General features: G+C 42.8%; 1 pseudogene; it reads right to left on the bottom strand.

Annotated features, from left to right (window-relative positions):
- Positions 1–2,196: 2,196 nt before the first annotated feature.
- LOC149274281 (retinoic acid-induced protein 3 pseudogene) lies at positions 2,197–22,022 on the bottom strand (annotated as a pseudogene).
- Between the last annotated feature and the right edge of the window lie 243 nt (positions 22,023–22,265).

The raw sequence follows: 22,265 nt of genomic DNA, 5'->3' as shown, positions 1-22,265 counted from the left end.
GGGCAGAAGGGGGTAGATAGGACAGAAGGGAGTGAGAAGGGATAGATAGGACAGAAGGGAGTGAGAATGGGTAGATAGGTGTCAGGATCCACTCTCTGCTGCCTGAACCATGGCTGAATTATACTTCAGGCTAATACTTCAGTTACCACTAGTGGCCACCCTCCTCCCTCTGGCGTGATCAGAACCTGATTATCAGGTACAGCTGCGCCTCATGAACTGTGTGAAGCCCTGCCTTTAAAAGACCTGCCTTGCCCTTCAGATAGGGCATTGGCATTGAAGTTGTAGGACTGCCTTGCTCTGAGCCGCTTCCTGTACCTGAGCTTGCTCCTGTGCCCAAACCCGTGCCTGTTCCTGCCTGAGTCTGTACTCGTGCATGATCCAGTACCCGAGCATAAGCCTGTACCAATGCATGATCCTGTACACGTGCCTGGCCCGGTAGTACTCCGTTCCTGTCCGCCCCGCCAGTGGGCCTCCGTTCCCGTCCACCCTGCCAGTGGGCATCCGTTCTCGTCCACCCTGCCAGTGGGCCTCCGTTCCCGTCCACCCTGCCAGTGGGCCTCCGTTCCCGTCCTCCCTGCCAGTGGGCCTCCGTTCCCGTCCTCCCTGCCAGTGGGCCTCCGTTCCCGTCCGCTGGAGTGCTGTTTCCATGTGTTGTTTATTTGATCTATACCTTCAGTGCTGAGTTTACATGTGATTTCCAGTTGATCTATACCTGCAATGCTGGGTTTGTGTGTTCTGTTGATTTATACCTGCAATGCTATAGTAACATAGTAACATAGTAACATAGTTCATAAGGTTGAAAAAAGACCAAAGTCCATCAAGTTCAACCTATATACATATTGTGCCCCTACTATGTTTCCATACATTATTTATGTATACCTGCCAATACAGGGTTTTTATGTCTTATTCAGTTGCACGTGCTGTTTCCATGTGTTGTTTATTTGATCTATACCTGAACTACAGGGAGTAAGTAAAAGAGAGGTGTGGTTAAGTGAATGAGGGGACAAAGGGACTCTGGGGGTGATTACGAGGTGAGGACCTCTCAATGTCACGGTGCAGTCAGAAGGGGGGAAGACTGCACCGACTCTCACAGTCTTCCCCTGATCTGCCAGTGTGGCAAATATTTTTTTTGTGTGTGTGTGGTAGCGGAGGGAGTGATTGCATGCTAGGGAGCGTGGCGCGGGGCCCAAGAAAATGCTTGGGTCGGGTCCAGTTTTTTCACTATAAAATATATTGGCAACAGGGTCTAATATTTATGTATATATTGGCTGCAGGGGCTAATATGGTATATATATCGGCAGCAGGGTCTAATATTTATATATATCGGCAGCAGGGGTAATATTAATATATTTATTGGCTGCAGGGGCAATTATCAATAAATATTGGCTGCAGGGTCTAATATTTATATATATTGGCTGCAGGGGCTAATGATATATATCGGCAGCAGGGGCTACTATTTATATATATTGGCAGTAGGGTTATCAGTATATATCGCCAGCAGGGTCTAATATTAATATATATCGGCAGCAGGGTATAATATAAGTATGTATCGGCAGCAGGGGCTAATATTAATATATATCGGCAGCAGAGGGTAATATTTATATGTATATTGGCAGCAGGGTCTAATATTAAAGAATGAAAAAGTTCAGCTGTTATTTTGAAATCATATTTCAATCACGGTCTTTACTTCAAAGAGATAAGCACATATTATGTAGTGAAAGATGGATGTCTAATGCATATATATATCTATATCTATATATTGTATATGTAGCATTTTATAAATGGCCCCCCTACTTTGGTCCATATGAAAGCTGGAGATGCCACTGAGTACAGATCCCTGAGGTACCCCACTGGTAACAAGACCTTGCTCCGAATATACACCATTGACTACAACCCTCTGTTTTATGTCACTCCCTAATCCATTCAAGAAAATCAATAAGATTCCTTTGGCATGATCTTCCTGAGGTAAACCCATATTGTTTTTGATCTTGAAACCCATGTGACGTCAGATGTTCAACAATCCTTAGAGGTATTCCACTTTTTGCCTTACCCTGTCTCTAATCACTAGACTTGTGAATTAATCTTCGGGCGAACATGAAAACGAACACGAAGAGTGTGTTTTCGTTCCGAAGAAACATAGAAGAGAAGATAGTGGCAGTAAAACATAGACGAAGACTCACAAAATAAAGAATCTTCTTAGTGATCGTCTTCATTTTTGCGGTACGCCCGCCAAACTTTCAAAGAGGAGCAGGAGGAGGAGACAGATTGAGTGAGCTGATCCTCATTTGTCCAATCAGATTGCTCTTGTGACGTCATGCTGAGGGCCTCGTCCAGTGCCTGTGCTGCTTTTTTTAAAATCATAAACCGCCTTTAGGCTAGGTTTCCACTTGGTTTTTTTTTGCTAAAAACGCCCATAAAAACGCCAATAGCACCACCTGGCGTTTTTTTAGTGAAAAAACGCTGCAGCCAGATGTTAGCTGTTCTTCAATAGGAAATCGCAGAATGCCATATCCACTTGGCGTTTTTTTGTTTGGCGTTTTTTCAGTCCTCTCTGGCGTTTTTCTGCTTTTTTGAGCTCTGTGGCAGTTTTTCAAAATCGCAGCATGTTGACACTGGCGTTTTTTGCAAGGAAATCTTGGCGTTTTTCTCCAATAGAAGTGAATGGGAGAGAAAAAACGCCATGAAAAAGCCATGTGGGTTTTTTGCCTTGGCGTTTTTTATGGCGTTTTTTTCCACAGTTACAATGCAGAGGATGGACCCAGTATCTGTGTGTCCTATGAGAAATAGGCTGGAAACAAACAGTTTCACACAAAACAAAGTTCATATTGAATTTTACACCATTTGGAACAAACATGCCATTACAAACAAACCAACTGGATCCTGCGTGCCAAAAGCAACAGCAAACAATTTGCAGCATCATTTGGGGCCAATCTTCCTAGAGGAGCAGACATTCGGAATAAAGCATGCCTTACAAACCACAGAAAAGAGACAAAAGGGTCCGCCGGGGTGTTTAAGTAGAACTCTACCAAGTAAATGGCATCAGGATGGGGCAGATACTTGCCATTTATCCTAATCCCTTTTAGCTGGGTGAAACTTCTAACTTGTAAAGGCTGGAAAAACTGCCTAAGGTCAAAAAAAGCAATTTCCACAGAAAGGCTAAAACGCCAGAAAAAACGCCAAAACGCAGGTAAATGCAGTGGCAGTTTTCTTGGCGTTTTTCCTGGCGTTTTTCATCAAGAAAAAAAACGCAGGACAAAAACCCAAGTGGAAACCTAGCCTTATAAGACCAGAGCTTGCCTGAGAGATCTATTCTTTTTCGCTGTGACTGCTTTGGCAACACTGCTGCGCTGTATCCGAGAGTTACAGAGAGAGATTGTTCTGTGTGAGACTGGTAAGCCTCAACCTGCCATTTCTCACAGTGTACTGACTCTTCTTCAGTTCTACTGAATTAATTTAGTAATTTTTTTTTTTCAGTGCTTCTATCTGTCAACTGTGTAGTGCTGTTGAGTTGACAGTTTGCACACAGTGGGGTGCCCTTGCCCTGGGCTGGCAGTGACTACTGCCTGCCCTGTCTTCACTTAGTTTAACTTTTTAAGCTGAACTGTTTGAATTATTAAATAATAGAATTTATAAATTTAATATAATCATAAATAATATATAATAAATATAAAATTATAATTATAATTCATTTTAGCTAGCTTAATAATTAATTAGCTATATATTAGCTTTTGTTGCTTGAGACAGTCTGTCAGGTAAATTTCATTTCATTTGTTTTGCTCACCTCAGTCCATCAGTGAAGTAAACACACAGCACTTAGTGCTGTGTGTTTTTTGTTCAGCAAGCAGTGAAGCTAACTGTTTTGCTGTTAAATTGTATTTTCTAATTTCTTTTCAAGAAAGATTGACTGTTCGACAACAACTGTACTAAGCAAAGCTTCAAGGTAGCTGTAGTACTATAAAAAAAGAAAATAATTTAGCACATTTTTGTAGATTTAGCAGAAGTAGGACAACTATATCTGTCTGCTTCTGTATCTGATTTAAAGTTGTTTATCCCCATAATATAATAAGTAATTGTAATTTATACTCTATTAATATAATATAAATAATTAATATTAATAAATAAATAATATACTGATATAATCCCACTTTAGCTTAGTGGGCTTGAGATCGTCTGCCTTTGCCTTGAGGTAGACTTAGAATAGTAAGAAAATATAGCTTTAGCATAGTAGTAGGATCTTAGGCCCATGTAAATTTAAAATAAAAATAAAATACTGCTAGTAGTTTTACTAGTTAGTGTATTATAGTTAAACTTGAGTTAATAACACCATTTACTGGCTTTAGTTAACTAATTTTTAAATAACTTGAGCACTTTTGCAGATTGCACACAACAGCACAGTGCAGTTGTGCATAGTTTTTCAGCAGTAGCACTTAAGTGAAACTCTCTAATTTTTTGTGGTTTCCATTTATTTATTTTTTCTGTATTTTTTTTTTAAATTCTTTTTTTCTTAATACATTTATTTAACTTGTCCCCCTAGTTTTAAACACTTCTTTCGCACAGAAGCTTTTTGTAGAAAAAAATCTGCCTCCCAAGACCACCACCTCTACCACCACTAGTGCTGCGCCTGTTGTTCCCACCGGTACCGCCACGCCATTTCCTCCTAGCACCACCTCTAGCAAGCCACCAAGTCCTTACAATATTTTTGTAAAGACAGTTAGAGAGAGGGCTACACGTAGTGGAACTCCACCTAGCAAGGTACCAGAGGAGCATAAGAATCCTCCTCCATGATTGAAGGGGAGCCTTTCAAACAGTTGATGGCGGCTGTGGCTCCACAGTACACAGTTCCTTCACGTTCCACTTTCAGTAGGAACATTGTCCCCTCACTGTATCGGTCCTGTGTTTCAGCAGTGAAAGAGGAGCTTTCCAAGGCTGCTCGTCAGTGTGTACATTTCACAACAGATTTGTGGAGTGTACCTAGCGGGCAGCATGCCTTTCTTTCTTTGACAGCACACTGGTGGCAGCCCTGTGTGTCTAAGGAAGCTGCTGCAGCAGGCTGATGATCATTCCTTCTCTATGCAGAAGTGATGAAAATATTCTGCATGCAATAAGGAAAATGTTTTGCCTTTGGGTGGGAGCAGAGGCGGGCACCAGTGTTGAAGTTGGTTTTGTGGTAACTGACAGAGGTGCAAACATGGTGAAAGAGCTGCAAGATGGTCATATTGTTGGTGTGCGCTGTGCAGCCCACATCATCCATCTTGTAGTCAAGGCAGCAATGTCAGAATGAACTAATGTAGCAGCAGTAGTTCTGTCACGCTGCAGAAAGATCACTGGGCACTTCCACCACAGTGTTAAGGCTAGCCAACTTTTGAGGGAAGAGCAAGAGAGGGCAGGTCTTCCCGTACACTGCCTACGAGAAGATGTCAGTACGCGGTGGAACTCCACTTTAGAGATGCTGGAGAGGATTTTGGAGCAGCAGAGGGCAATCCATAATCTTGCCTCAGAGCACAATATTGGGATTACATCTCCATTGAATAGGGAGGATTGGACAGTGATTGCCTAGCTAGTGGCAGTCCTTAAACCATTCAGGGATGCCACAGAAAATTTAAGCTATACACTGCCAGTCTGGCCCAGGTAATCCCAGTGTTCTCGCATCTAGACAGCAAGATGAATATGTTCCTTGAAAACCGTGAGGCTGTTCAAGGTGGCACTCTACATCCTGATGTAGCAGCCATAGTCAGGAAGCTGAAGGATCTGCTAAAAGTACGCCTTCGCAAACGCATGAAATTATGCTAGAATGTCTTTGCGATCCAACGATTAAGGGAAAGATAGCAATCAAATCCAATGTTCTCAGTAGCTACCGTGAGCAATTGGTTCAAAGGGTGCGTGACTGGCAGCATAAAATGGGAATGCTGTCCGAGGAGAGGTGCAGGAGGAGGAAGAAATTATGTTGTCTGCTACTCCTAGCAGCAGCATCAGCAGCAGTGCCACAAGCAGCACAACGCAGCTGAGTGGAGCAGCTGCGTTTTGGGATGAGTTGGACCATCTGAGAGAGCTAGCAACAGAAAGGAGAGTAGTGCTCTTACCTAATCGGATGAAAAGAAGAGTGTGTGGCCTGACTGACAGTGTTTGGATGCTTTGCTCTGGGGTGAAACAGGTGAGTGGGTCGCCAATTGCCCACTCATTTACCTTTTCCATTTTTCAATCATCTACTTTTTCTCAGCAAATCAAGCCTTTTCATTCCTTTCATTTCATATTTTTCCATCTGATTCACAACCAACCAAACATTACACACACATATACACAATTCACAAGGCTCTTTCCTGTTATTTGCCCTGATCTTTACTTCTACACTCACTAGTCTACAATTAACACTATAACTCACACTTCACCCTATAACCCTAAGATGATATTTGGAGTTTTTTGGTCCTCTTTCTTCTAACAAATACCTTCCAACAGTTTCAAATTTCCCTACAATCCTGTTGTTTGCATCCCGTCAACTTTGAAAAGCAAGTATGTCCTTGTGGGTAAGTATGCAAATGTAGGTAAAAATAAATAAAATAAAACAAGTTTTATAATATAATAAAATAAATATAAGAAATGTACCTCTTATTTTTAATAACACCCATTCAATTTAAAATTACATTATTATTTAGAAAAAATACATCTTTAACCAAACCAGTGCACTACTACTACTCTTAAACATAACCGTACATTAACCCTAAGCTATTTTTAGTTCTTGTCCCACATTTTTCCATCCGCATACCTGCCAATAGACCCTACTTTTCGGGACAGTCCTGTTTTTTTCCGGTCCTGTCCCGTCAAATTTGGTTTGTTGGAAGGTATGCCATTGTAAATAAGTAGCAAATCTTAGGCAAGTATGTAAAAGTGGTCTAAAATAGACTTGGGCGCCGGGGGGGTCTTCGTCTTCGAAAAAAAGAAATCTTTGTATTCCGCGAATATTCGCCTGGTCCTGTCTTCTCTTGGGGCGAATATTCGTGGACATTCTTCATGCTCGTTTTATCTTCATTTCTCCCGGTTTCGTAGCAGGGGTTAATACGGGGTTAAGAAACATATCGGAGCAGCAGCAGATGCTTTGGCGCCATGAAGGTAAGTGTGTGCGACTGTATTGGTCGCCGGCAGGGGGCTTGTCTGGCATCAATTAATGAATTGCAGAACCGTAGAATGCACTTAATTCGTTGATGGCAGGCGAGCCCCCTGCCGAAACGACCAATACAGTCGCACACACGTACCTTCATGGTGCAATCCGAGGTGTACACAATACACATTGCCCTAAACTGAGGGCCAAGTTGCTCCGAGCAGTTGTCTGAGACTTGAGGAACTTGGCAATATATCTATTGATGTTATATGATAAATAAATAATCCCTGTTTCTCCAAGGCCAAGTTGCTCAGAGCGTTTGTCTAAGTTTCAGACAACTGCTCTAAGCAACTTGGCCTGGGAGGAACAGGGATTTCAGTAGGGCAATGTACACTTCGGGGGAACCTCGGATTGCACCATGATTTAAACTAAGGTCCATGTGTGCGACTGTATTGGTCCTCGGCAGGGACCTCGCCTGTCATCAACGAATGAAGTGCATCTGGAGTTCTGCACTTCATTCGTTGATGCCAGATGAGCCCCCTGCTGGCGACCAATACAGTTGCACACACAGACCTTTAAATCATGGCGCCAAGGCTGCTGCTGCTGCTGCAATGTGTTTCTTAACCCCGTATTAACCCCTGCTAGGAAACTGGGAGAAAATGAAGATAAAAACAAACAAGAAGAATGTCCACAAATATTTGCCCGAACAGAAGACAGGAACGGTTGGGTATTCGTAGAATACGAAGATTTTTTTTCCCCCGAAGATGAACACCAAAACAAACACGAAGACTTTGCTGGCGCCCAAGTCTAGTGATCACCCTCATTGCTGACTGCCCTGTTTAATTCATTTGTTCAGGTATTCCACTTTTTGCCTTACCCTGTCTGTAATCACCCTCATTGCTGACTGCCAGTGGTGTCGGCGGGGGGGGCCAGAGGGGGCCATGGCCCCCCCTACATCATGCTGTGCCCCCCGGTGTGCCCCCCCAATTGAAACGCCGTCTTTTTTTCTTTTTTTTTAATAGACCCGGAGGAGAGAGTGAGAGGCGCCGAGCGGTTGCTGAGGAATAAGTTCTCAGCAACCGTTCGGCGCCTCTCACTCTTCTCCGCGACCGCGAGGCCTCTTCCTGGTTCACAGTGCCGGCATTTCAAGCCGAGCGCCGGTATATGTCGTCATATCCAGCGCCCAGCAGTGAAGCCGGCAGAACCAGGGATACAGAGACCTCGCGATCTCACCGCTGGACAAGCCCAAGGTAAGTGAACTTCAAAGGGGGGGTTAGAAAGTTAGGAGGGGGTTAGAGAGTCAGAAGAGGTAGATAGGAAGTGAGAAGGGGTAGATAGGAAGTGAGAAGGGGTAGATAAGGATAGATTGGGAGGGAGAGGGGGTAGATAGGATAGATTGGGAGGGAGAGGGGGGTAGATGGGATAGATTGGGAGGGAGAGGGGGGTAGATGGGATAGATTGGGAGGGAGAGGGGGGTAGATGGGATAGATTGGGAGGGAGAGGGAGAGGGGGGTAGATGGGATAGATTGGGAGGGAGAGGGAGAGGGGGGTGGATGGGATAGATTGGGAGGGAGAGGGGGGTGGATGGGATAGATTGGGAGGGAGAGGGGATAGTTAGGATTGATTGGGAGGGAGAGGGGGGTACATAGGATAGATTGGGAGGGAGAGGGGGGTACATAGGATAGATTGGGAGGCAGATGTGGTAGATAGAGAGGCAGATGTGGTAGATAGGATAGATTGGGAGGGAGAGGGGGTAGATAGGATAGATTGGGAGGGAGAGGTCTTTATGGGACAAAAACGGCGTACGTTCAGCTGTTTGGGGACAAAGTTGACATAATGTGTAACTTAGGTGCTGGTCAGGTTCTATGTGGGCAGTGTGGACACCAGGGCTGGCTTTGGGGTGTGTGACCAGTGATCTATGCCTGTGATTTAGGGGGTTTTATCTATACCTTTAATGCAGAGTTTATATGTAATTTCCAATTGATTTATATCTGCAAAGCTGGGTTTTGTGTCATTCTGTTCATCTGTATCGGCTATATTTCCATACATTATTAATGTTTACCTGCAAATATAGGATTTGCATGTCTTATTCAGTTGATCAATACCTGGAGTGCTGTTTCCATGTGTTGATTATTTGATCTAAACCTTCAGTGCTGAGTGTACATGTGATTTCCAGTTGATATATACCTGCAATGCTGGGTTTGTGTGTTCTGTTTTTTTATACCTGCAATGCTATGTTTCCATACATTATTTATGTATACCTGCAAATACAAGTTTTTTTTTAATCTCATTCAGTTGCATGTGCTGTTTCCATGTGTTGTTTATTTGATCTATACCTGAACTACAGGGTGTAAGTAAAAGAGCGCTATGGTTTAGTGAATGAGGGGACAAAGGGACTCTGGGGATGATTACAGGGGAGAGGACCTCTCAATGTCATGGTGCAGTCAGAAGGAGGGAACACTGCACTGACTCTCACTGTCTTCCCCTGATCTGCAGTCAGTGTGGCAAATATATTGGCAGCAGGGTCTAATATTAATATATATTGGCTGCAGGGCCTATTATCAATAAATATTGGCTGCAGGGGCTAATATTTATATATATTGGCTGCAGGGACTAATACTATATATCGGCAGTAGGGGCTAATATTAATATATGTTGGCAGCAGGGTATAATTTCTATGTATATCGGCAGCAGGGTATAATATAAGTATGTATCCGCAGCAGGGGCTAATATTAATATATATCCACAGCAGGGGTTAATATTAATATATATCGGAAGCAGGGTGTAATATTTCTATATATCTGCAGCAGGGTCTATTTATATATATTGTCAGCAGGGGCTAATATTAAAGAATGAAAAATAACTGTCACTTTAGCTGTTATTTTGAAATCATATTTTAATCACAGTCTTTACTTCAAAGAGATAAGTGCATATTATGTAGTTAAAAATGCACGTCTAACGTGTGTGTGTGTGTGTATATATATATATATATATATATATTAGTGTATATGTACCGTTTTATAATTGGCCCCCCTACTTTGGTCCCTGGCCCCCCATGTGCCCCCCCTAAATATGAAACCTGGAGACGCCACTGCTGACTGCCCTGTTTAATTATTTGTTCAGGTATTCCACTCTTTGCATCTGTATCATCCCTTTGTTTGTCATCCCTATATCAGTAGTGACATTGGAGACACAAGCCTTTTAGAGGCACAGGCCACATTCCACGTGTGTGCCACTTTCCATCTGTGTGGCAATTTTTACTAAGTGCCACTAACTGGGAGTTGACCAAGGGAGGTCACCAAGGAAGGATGGAGAAGACCTGGGAGACTCCCTGCAAGCAATATTCCATTGAACTGTCTTAACTGTCAAGTTTTGCTGCTTATTGTGTTTGCTCCACCTCCATTCCATTCCCATCACCATTCTTCGCCACATACCATGTTCACAATCCTCTTGTTCCTCCTTTCTCTTTTGTTAGTAAATCAGTTATCTCTCTCCAGCCACCAGCACCCCCACACTATGTCTGTATTGCACCATCATTACTTTCTTCTCCCCTTCTCACATCCCAAGCACTTTTCAACATCACCACCTTCCTTTCCCCCACCTCCCCTCACTCCCTGCAATCTCTCCGTTCACACAAGTCCTATTCCTACCTCCTCTCACTCTCTCTTCTACTTCTTTTAGCAGCTGGTGATATTTCCCCAAACCCTGGGCCTCATTTGTTGCTCTCTCCCCCATCCTCTCCCAGTCAGCATTCCAGAAACCTCAATAATCTTGTCCACATACCCTGCCGCTCCTCCTACCCCACATTTACCTTTGCACTCTGGAATGCACGTTCTGTCTGTAACAAACTAACAGCCCTACATGACCACTTTGTCTCTAGTTCCTTACACCTCCTTGCTCTAACTGAAACCTGGATATCCCCTTCTAACACTGCTGCTCTCTCCTATGCTGGCCTACACCTCACTCACACTCCCAAACCTGATGACAGGGCCCCATCACTCTCTTTCTCTTCATTAGAAATCCATGCTATCCGACTATTTCATCCCATCTCTATACGTATTGCTGTTATATACCGCCCCCTGGCCCGGCTAACATCTTTCTTGATCACTTCTCCTCATGTCTTCCTCTCCTCTCATATTCCTTCTGTTGTCCTTGGGGATTTCAACATCCCAGATGACATCTCATTGAGTCCCATGGCTTAAAAATTTCTTTCAATTACCTCCTCTTTTGATGTATTAACTCCCCTACTCATGATGATGGTCAAACCTTGGACCTTATTTTTTCTACCATGTGCTCTCTCACTAACCTTTCTAATTCCCCTTCCTCTCTGACCACCATTTGATTTCCTGCTATTTAACCTTGCCTCCTACTCACTTCATTGCACCCCAACCCTGCATAACCAGAGACCTCAGCTCTATTAACCTTCAGAACTTCTCAATCAATTTACTCCCTCTCCTCTCTCCTATGTCAAACATGACGTGCCCTAACAACGCTACCTCTGTCTATAACTCCACTCTCTTGAGCATGTAGCACCAGTTACTACTCGCTCCTCACAACGTTCATGCTTCCAAACCTGGCACAAGACTGTAACCCAACACCTACAAGTCTCATACCATGTCCGACTTTCTGCACTATAAATTAATGCTACGTTCCTACTACTCTGCTCTTAACCTTGCTAAAGAAACCTACTTCACCTCCCTCATCTCCTCCCTGTCTAACCCTAAATGACTCTTTAATACTTTCAAATCCCAACTATCCCTTCCACTAACCTTAATGCATCTGACCTTGCCACATACTTCAATAATAAAATTCAAACATATCTGCACATTCACCGCCATGCCCTCACCCTTCCTCTGACTACGCGTCCCCCTACCCGCTGACCTCTTCTCCTTTCACTACATTAACTAATTTCTCTGCTGTCTTGTCCAACCACATGCCCTATTGACCCGATCCCTTCCCATCTCACCCAGTCTCTTTCATCTACCCTTGCCCCTACTCTAGCTCATATCTTCAACTGCTCCTTCACTACTGGATCTGTCCCATCCTCCTTCAAGCATGCTACCATTACTCCTATCTTGAAAAAGTCCTCCCTTGACCTAACTGATCTCTCCAATTACCATCCCATCTCTCTATTCCAACTCCCTGCTTGACCCTCTTCAATCTGGTTTTCACCCTTGACACTCTACTGAGACCGCCCTCACTAAAGTTACTGTAACGTTTCACCCTTCGCTTGCTGGACTTGTTCAAACTTTGAGTTGCTCATTTCCGTTTCCAACCACTAGTGGCCACCCTTGTCACTCTGAACCACTCAGACTGATTATCAGGTCCAGCTGCACTCAGACCTGATTGCCATAACCAGGAAACAAGGTGCACCTGGAGATCACAGCCTTTATAAACCTGCCCAGCCCTTCAGTCTGGGCCTTGACATTAATGTTAGCGGACTGCCTGTTTTGGTTCCTGATCTGCTCCTGTTTTGGTTCCTGTATTGATCCTGAGTTGTGGCCAGCGCCCCACTAGTGGACTCCCAAGTCGAGTGCCCTGCAAGTGGGCAACCTGCCGTGTGTGCCCCATCCAGAGGGCTTCCAGCCATGTGGGCCCCATCCAGAGGGCTTCCAGCCAAGAGACTTTCCTTGTTTATATGTTGTTGTACCATCTGCAATACAACTATTGTCAGCATCTTCAGTCTGTGATTTATTTCCTGCACCTGTCTATACCAACCCCAAGCCATCATGCATTGTGGGGTACTATCACGGCTGACCCGTGAGCCGAAAAGGTAGATGGTTCCTAATAGCAGATGGCAACCACAAAGTCCGTGGCGAGGTACAAAAACGATAATCCAAAAACAAGGTCAGGTCACACGCAATGGTCGAGGCAGGCAGCAAGGAACGTAGGTCAAAAATCAGAAGGAAGGATCTGGTACACTAGTAGAATCAATCAGGACCGCTTAGGTACAGAGGCAGTAATAGCTTGATACTTGAGCAATGATCTCTCAGTGGAAGGGGCTTTTATAATTTGAATTTGGCGCCAAAATGACGTCATACTGAGAGACACAACTCCTACGTTGCCGGCGTCTATCAGCAGTAGCAGGGAGTGGACGCGTCTCCATAGCAACCTGGGACCGCGTCCTCCTCCCTGCTGCTCTCTGCCGGCAGTGGAGGGGGCGTGCCTGCACGCAGCCTCTGCTCGTGTCTGTGTCAGCGAGCAGAGGCTGAAAGGAAACCCGACGCCGAGACCTGCCGATGCTGGAACCGGGGAGAGGGTGAGTTGATTTATGACAGGTACAGACAGAGCCCCTCGTATCCCCTGCACCTGGGCTTCTATCAGACCTGATAACCCGGTCCGTGACAGTTACTAAGAGTTACTCACTGCTAAATCACTGGGCCACTACTCAATGCTAATCCTACTGGACCTTTCTGCTGCTTTTGACACTGTGGACCACCCTCTTCTCCTTGCTTCATGATATCGGCCTCCATGACACTGCTCTCTCCTGGTTTACTTCCTACCTCTCTTATCGTACCTTCAGCGTCTCCGTCTCCAGTAACACTTCCCCTCCCTCTCTCAGTTGGGGTACCCCAAGGCTCTGTTCTAGGACCCCTTCTGTTCTCTCTTTACACTTCCTCACTTGACAAACTGATCTCATCCTTTAGCTTCCAATACCACCTGTATGCTGATGACACCCAGATCTATCTATCTATCTATCTATCTATCTATCTATCCTCCCCTGATCTCTCTCCCTCCGTCTTAACTGTGTAACTAACTGCATTGCGTCTCTACCTGGATGTCTGCACGTTTCTTGAAACTTAACCTCTCCAAAACAGAACTTCTCATCTTCCCTCCCTCCAATGCTAGGATTCCCCCCATCAAGTTCCCTCATTGTTAATGGTGCCATCATCTCCCCGTCTACTCATGCACGCTGTCTTGGTGTCACCTAAAAACTGTCGTCTCCATCTTAAAAACATTGCCCGCATCCGTCCCTTCCTAAAACAGCATGCCACTAAGGCTCTTGTCCATGCCCTGATTATTAGTCTTCTCACTGGCTGCCTGTGCACTTCAGGATTCATTTCAAAAGCCTTACTCTTACTTTCAAAGCCCTTCACAGCGGTTCCCCTACCTACATCTCCTCACTCTCTAAATACACTCCTAACCGGTATCTCCGCTCATCCAGTGATCTCCTTCTATCCTCTCCTCTGATTTCTAGTTCTCATGCACGCTTACAAGATTTCTCCAGGGCTGCCCCTATCCTCTGGAATGTCCTCCCCCAGTCTATCCGTCTCTCCCCCTGCCTTTGGTCCTTCAAAAAATCCCTCAAGACCCACTTCTTTAAGGACACTTATAATATTGCACATTAACCCCCCCCCATATTCCCTTAGCTCACCTCTCCTAGTCCCTCTAATGCAATACTTAAACTAGTGTGGCTGGTCCATCCCTTACTTTGGCACTTTTACCTTTTATCTGTTGTGTAATACGCCCTAAATCCCTCTAGATTGTAAACTCGTTTGAGCAGGGCACTCCTCACCTGTTGTCTGTGTAAATCAATTTGTTAAATTACATACTACTTGTTATGTCCTGTCTACCCATTGTACAGCGCTACGGAATTGGATGGCACTATATAAAACAATAAATAATAATAATAATCCTGTCCTTTAACATAGTTTCCATTAATTTCCCCACTACAGAGGAAAGACTTACTGGCCTGCAGTTGCCTGACTCCTAACAACTGCCTTTTTTTGTGAATGGGCACAACATTTGCTAATTTCCAATCCAATGGGATGACTCCCGTTACATATAATTTTTTACATAAATCCATTAGTGGTTTTGCTAGTATACCACCAAGCTCTTGTCATAACTTGGGATGTATCCCATCAGGCCCCATCTACTTATTTGTCTTTACCTTAGACAACTGAAATAGAACCTCCGCATTGATAAACTCACATGTATCAAATGACACTTTTTTCCTAACTGAGGTTCCTTTCCTTTAATTTCATCTGTAAAAACTGAACAGAAATATTTGTTGAGACAGTCAGCTAGACTTTTATCCTCTTCTACATACCTTCCTTCTTTTGTTTTTAATCTTACCACTCCTTGTTTTGCTTTCCTTTTCTCATATATATAGATCTAAATGTTTTATCTCCCTTTTTTTTTACCAACAGGGTAATCTCTCTTCTGCGTGTGATTTAGCAGCTCTTATAACTTGCTTTGCTTCTTTCTGCCTAATTTTACAGATATGTCTATCTTCCTCACTCTTTGTATTTTTTTGTATTTACTAAAGGCTAACTTCTTGTCTTTTACTATTTTGGCCTCTTCTGCGGAGAACTACAGTGGTTTCTTTAATTGTTTGCTTTTACTGATCAGCCTACTACAGTTTTTTGTTATCTACAATAATTCAATTTTTAAATAATCCCATTTTTCCTGGACTCCATTTAAATGGCACCAGTCTGAGACTCCCTTAGGACATATTCACATTTTAGAAAAAGTCCCATCAGGGAGTTTAGAGGATCTGCACTCCGGGCACAACCAGCTACTTTGGTTTTTCAGTTCATATCAGGAAGATTAAAGTCACCCATGATTATAACTTTCCCTTTACTTTTTAGCCATGTCCTCAATAAATAGATTATCTAGTTCTTGTACTTGTCCTGGGGGTCTATAAATCGCACCTACACAAGTTACTGTACTTTTACCTAATTGTAATGTAACCCAAACTTACTCTATGGTCTCCTCACCAACTTGTGTTAGGTTAGATTTTATGTCATTTTTCACATATAGGGCCACCCCTCCCCCTTTCTTGACCTTTCTGTCTTTTCTATATAAGTACTACCCCGGTATTGCGATTCCCCAGTCATTTTTTCTCATTATACCATGTCTCAGTAACAGCCACTATATCAACATTCTCAGTTGCCACTACTGTTACAAGTTCATGGATATTATTCCCTTAACTGTGAGCATTTATAGACATGACCTTTAGCTTGTTATTTACACATGCTGCAAGTGCTTTCTGTCCTTGTCTCGGGGGACAGAATATATGGTTCTTCCTATTATATGTACAAACCAAGCCCCAGGTCCACCCACCTGGTTACTAACTAAAGCACTTTTCCTTTCTATACTGTCTAGCCCGGTATTTACCGTATTTGCTTGATTATAAGACGAGGTTTTTCCAGAGCAAATGCTCTGAAAAATACCCATCGTCTTATAATCAAGGTCGTCTTCTAATCAGACATCAAAAAAATGTCTGCTGGGGCCATGCTGCTTACCGGGTTTTGGTCACGAGCAGCGTCTCTGCTACTAGCAGCAGCAGAACAGGAAGCTAGCACATAACTCCTCAAATAATCTACCTCCCCCCTCCTTCCTCTGGGGGCGGGGCCAGAGAAGTTGCTCGCACAGCCGGGCCCCTGCAGAAGTCTGCGAGTGGGAGATCTGCAGTTCAGGTAAGGGGGTGGGGGAGGGTTTTTGAGCAAGTATGTGTGATTAATGGAATGAATGAGTATTTAAATGTTTGTGAATGAGTGTGTGTGTGATAGCATGGATGTGTAAGGGGTGTGGTGATGGTAGCATGGCATAGGGAGGCTGTAATCACACTACTATCATCCCCAGGTTCCAGCATGTACTGGCTGCCTTGGCTTGATAGGAGTGTGATTGCTGTTAGCAGTTATATATATATATAACTCCAGAAATGCATTTTAACCCCCTATATACCACTCAGCCCCATGATATGCCTTTTAACCCCCTATATGCCACTCTGGGGCAGAGGGGCATATAGGGGGTTAAAAGGCATATCATGGGGCAGAGTGGCAAATAAGGGGGTATAAGACATTTCTGGAGGCAAAGTGGCATATAGAGGGTTAAAAGGCACATCATGGGGCAGAGTGGCAAATAAGGGGGTATAAGGCATTTCTGGGGGAAGAGTGGCAAGCCTGGGGGCAGATGTGCATAACTGGGGGGGGGCAGGTTGGCAAATAAAAAATATATATTTTTTTCAATCATAGCATTTATTAAATAAGAAAAAATTGTTTACATGAATTAATATTTACTAGTAAAACTTTTTTCCTATAGGGTAGTCTTATATTCAGGGTCGTCTTATTATCGAGCAAATACGGTATTCCCCCTTCCCCATTCCTAGTTTAAAATCTCCTCCAACCGTCTAGTAATTTTCTCCCCAAGCACATTCAGGTGCAAGCCATAGCGATTATGAGATCGTACCCCAAGGCAAAATCAGCCCAGTGCTCTAAAAACCCAAAGCCCTCTTTCTTACACAAAGACTTCAGCCATGCATTTAGCGGCCTAATTTCCCGCTTTCTGGTGTAGCTCTTGGCACAAATAATATCTCATAGAATACTACCTTGGAGGTCCTTTTTTTATCTTACTCCCTAAAATTACCATTTAGGACTCTCCATCTTCTTCTTACTATGTCATTGGTGCCGATGTGCACCAAGACAGCTGGATCCTCACACCCACTAATCTATCCACTGTCTGCAACATACCGAACCTGGGCACCTGGGAGACAGCAAACCATTCCGTTGCTGCGATCAGAGCCACAGATTACCCTGTCTGTCCCCTTAATTATAGAATCCCCTACAACCATGACCTGCCTGGGCTTCCCTTCATTCTGGATCCCCTGTACACTGGCTTCCCTCTTCCTCTTCCCTCCCCCACTGTATCCACGTCTGTCACCCAGCTATGTGCCTGGCTCCCTTCGGACTGATCTCCTCCCTCGTTGCTAGGGACCCCATCTAAACTCTGCTTAGTGAGCAAGAGACTCCTCTCAAGATTGGCAGTCTCTCTCAGTGTTTCAATATGCCTCTTCAGAGCTCCAATCTCAGCTTCCTGAGAGACCAATTGCTTACACTTGCCACAGCGATATGGACCCAGGAACTGCTGTTCCAAGCATGCATACATGGAGTGAGATCTCCAAGCTTGCTCATACTTTATGGAGGGACGTGACTATTTATTGAAATTATATCTAGCTTACCTTGCTGCAGCGCTCAAACCGGCCACTTACAGAAAGCAAGTCACTTACAGAAAAGCAAGTCCTTACTATGAGGAAGCTCTGCACATACAATCATTTTTTAACCAATAACATGCACAGAAAATCCTCCACAGACAAAGGCAGCACTAAGGAGCAATGTCTCTAATCTCTGACACTCTCTGTCATGAGCTGGAAAGGGACTGGAGAAAGTCAGTGTAAGTAAAAAGGTACACACAACACACAAAAAAAAATAATATATTTTTTAATGATCACATTGATCTTATCAGTAATGTTTAGACTACTGATTTTGTTCACCCTTAAGGGTTCATTTTTAACCTTGTGTTCATTTTTTTACCCTTAAAAGTTTTTTTTATTTAGTTTTTTAGAGTTAGCGTTACTTAGAAAGGACTTTTAGTGTTAGGGTTAGTGTTACTTGTGTACTCCAGTGTACATGATTTGGTCCTTAAGTGTAAAAACATGTAAAACAGCCTTGGTCTTGGTTTAAAGGGTTAAATTTTTTTTTCCAGACTAAGTTGGAAGTTGCCTAATTGTATACCCACAATCGGAAATGTGATTTAAACAGATACATATTCTTAAATAGTAGATCTTGCACATCAGGTATGACACTAAAATTACAATATTGCAGGTCCCTGCCTGTTTAAAAATACAAGGTTAAACTGGATAAGCCTGAATGGTTAGGTGTGTCTGTCTGAGTCACACCAATATCTAGTTTTTTTCATTACTAACAAAACATTTGTGTATTACTCAAATAAACATTCTTCTCATAAGTCAGCTAACACTAAGAACACTAGGTCAGCTAATTTACACCTGCATCATTTTTAGCACCATTCCACATACAACTCTAATTCACTATGAGTGGCAAAACTGTTAGAGTAGTAAACATACAATTTTACAGAGAGAGAAAACATTTCCCTCATCTACTATTAAAATTTTGGAAAGCAGGAACGTAGCGGAATCACATAGCACGATTAGGGGGCCTACGAATGACAGCATTGCCACCTATCTCCCTACTGTTGGGAAGCATAATTGTTATTCATTTATACAGTGATTGCATCCTGACCATTCCTGGGAAATGGGAAGTCCCACTGATGTTGTGGGACACATGCCATTGCTGAAGGGGAAGTGGGCATGTAGTGGGGTGTGCTACAACGTGCTCTTTTGATCCCGCATTTCCCCATAGTGACTTGGAGAAGTGGCCCTTTACTCAGAGTCTCCAGGCAAAACCCAGAGAGTTCCCAGGTATGATAATGACTCAGATAGAACAACACGCAATAGGATCTCTAATGTCTTCCACATACCAAGTGAACTGGCTTCTTAGGTGAGATCATTCCCTGCATCAATGAATTTTGGATGCTCCCTGATGAGACTCACAGTGACACTGCAGCTTTTTAAAAAATTTTGTTGGTGGGCAAATGGGACTGGTAATGCAGTATTTTACACTTCTCTGAGATTTCTGTTACGCGTGTGGCTCAGTCTGACACAGTTTGAGACTTATGCAGTCTTCATGCAACACTGACACAACCTAAAGCAAATGTGCTTTATGAATTAACAAAGGAATTAATTAACTCTGCACTGATGAACTGTTGTTTTGAAGTGGCGCTACCACATTGAAATTTGCGTATTAGAATATTAGTTTTAGTTTTTGAGTGAGATTCCCCTTGATTTTCATTTTTTCCTCTTTTTTTTCATTGTGGTTAGTATAGGTTGAGCAGGATCCTAGGTGGTTTTTGGTGACATTGGTTAACCAGTTTAAATGTTTTTGATAGATACAAATAGTGATTTGGTGATTTTTTTGATACAATCTATTTCATTAATTGATTGGCTATTATGGTTGAATCATGAAAATAGTTATTTGTTCCCACATTTTGGTAAATGCAGTTCTAATTAACTCACCAATCAAGTAAAACACAATTAAGCGTATAATTAATTTTGCTATTAAATTATTTAATGTAATTTATAACATATCTCTCTTCAGTAACTGACCTGTATCACCATTACTATTTACCTTTAAGCTTCTTGAGCACCTAGTCTACTCTCACCTTCTTACCAACTTAGATTGCATCCTCTCTAGGACCCAGTGCTATTTGGTTTTCTCACCACCTTCTCAACTTAAAATGTCTTTACTAAAGTATTAAGTGATCTCTTTCACAAAACAAGGGCCAGGGAAACCAAGTATAGATATGCCTCTGGTTCTGCATTGGAAGGTAAGCATTCCAATGTAAATCTTGCAGGGTCACAACAGTAGTGAAGAGTGGTCAGCCTTGGAGTAGATTAACACTTCTCACTGAGACATTTGAATAGAAACTCATTAATATTGACAATGTAAATAGGCTTGCCCTATGCTACAAAAATCTCCATACAGCAAAAAAACAAAACAAATAGCATTTATCTCTTCTCATCTTCCTTGATCTGTCTTCTGCATTTGATACCATTGACCAAATCTTCCGCTTGCAGTCTCTTGACATTCACACTCTGGCTCACTCGTGGTTTATGTCCTATGTTTGTTAATGGTCTTTCGCTGTGTTAAATGCTAACAGCTGTTTTTCCCAGGTTTCTGTCTCTTCTCTTCTCACTATATACTGTATACAGTATACTGTATGCCTAGGGCAACCTACTGTATATAACCCTTTGGCTTCAACTAACCCTTCCGTGCAGGTAGCACTCAAATCTACACTATCTGACCACCTCATACCTAAATGATCTTGTTGGACCTCCTATTCTAAAACTTAGAGCATTTAAAAGCAGCTCCCCAATCCCATTCTTCTGGGAAGGCGTACCACAAGATTTTGGAGTATGTCTAATTTTGTGACTTTTTGTATGCTGCAGGCCATATGTTGTCAGTGAAAGGGTTAACCTAACATACCTTTGTTTGAACTTGACTGTGCAGGGTGTTTTTTTTTTTTTACAGTTTTCTTTTAAATTTGTTTAGCGTCCTGTGGATTCTAAATTATGTTCCTGAAATAAACGTGTTTTTAAGCAAAAGAAAAAAATAAAATTCATGTAAAAACAAATTATGGCAGGTCTATAATATATATGCACGTATAGAAACTTACCAAGGTTAGAGTCTTCTTGAGCAAATACTTGGTTGTCCACTCCAACAGTTTGTCGAAGAAGGCGTGGTTGGTCTTGGCTCACATCTTTGGAATGGTTAGGTTGGCATCTGGTTAAAAGGCAAAGCTCTGGCACAATGTATAGAATCAGAAAGACCCAACCGTTTGCTACCAATGCTATGGCTCTAACTGGGTCATCCCATGTTTGTGGGTTACCTAAAGTTATATTGCCGTTTAGCAGCATAACAATCCAGGCTACCCAAATGCCCATAGAAATAAATATTGTTATATATATATGGAGACCATGCCTCTTCCAGTAGCTGAAAGGACCACACAAACTGAACATCGACACTGTAAAAGTAATTGCCATGAGCACAAAGACGTATATCAATATGAGCACAAAATCAGTATTGTGCTTACTATTTCCTGCGCAGTTACTTGCATTTCTTGTCAGATAGATTGCTACATACAGAATAGCAATAATTATCTGAACAAGTGACAGAACAATGACGGTGGCAAGCATGACCCACCATGACATTCCAAGGCCACCTCGAACCAGTCTCACCAATTTGCTTGCGTGAACTAAAAGGCAGGAGAAGCAAATTGCAAACAGGACTCCAAACAGGAAAAAGCGTGTAGGACAGGTCTGTGAATTCAGTTGAATGATGAAGGCAAATGTCAGGCCGAAAATCCCCAGTGTACCGAGGAGAAAGATAAGCTGGATGGGAACTAGAGCCCTCTTGGCACTGTCACAGATGCGAGGTACCATAACGACAAGTGCTAACATAAGCATGATGGTGAAGATAGCCCCAGCTGCAGCCAATGTCTCCATTATGATTCCCCAAGCCGCTTGTGCATCACATAGAAATGTAAAGTTTGGGGCAACATTACAAGACATGCTGATTATTGTCCAAGGTAGAACAAACCTGTCAAGAAAATATGTTTTAAATACAATATAAATTCCAAGACACTATGTACAATTTATTACAAGATCATGATAAAAGCTTTGCAGTTTAGAAATGGGTATTTCCTAATGTACCTTAAAATGTAAAATGTAGGAGATATAACTATTACGTAATAAAAATTCACTTTTATTAAACACTAATTAAAGAAACGCTATAATGAAAGAAAGGTGTTAATG

This window comes from Sceloporus occidentalis, unplaced genomic scaffold, assembly GCF_023333645.1.
Source record: "Sceloporus occidentalis isolate IW3139 unplaced genomic scaffold, rSceOcc1.0.p SCAF_340, whole genome shotgun sequence".
Lineage (NCBI taxonomy): Eukaryota > Metazoa > Chordata > Lepidosauria > Squamata > Phrynosomatidae > Sceloporus > Sceloporus occidentalis.
This window is presented reverse-complemented; position numbering and strand designations above follow the sequence as displayed.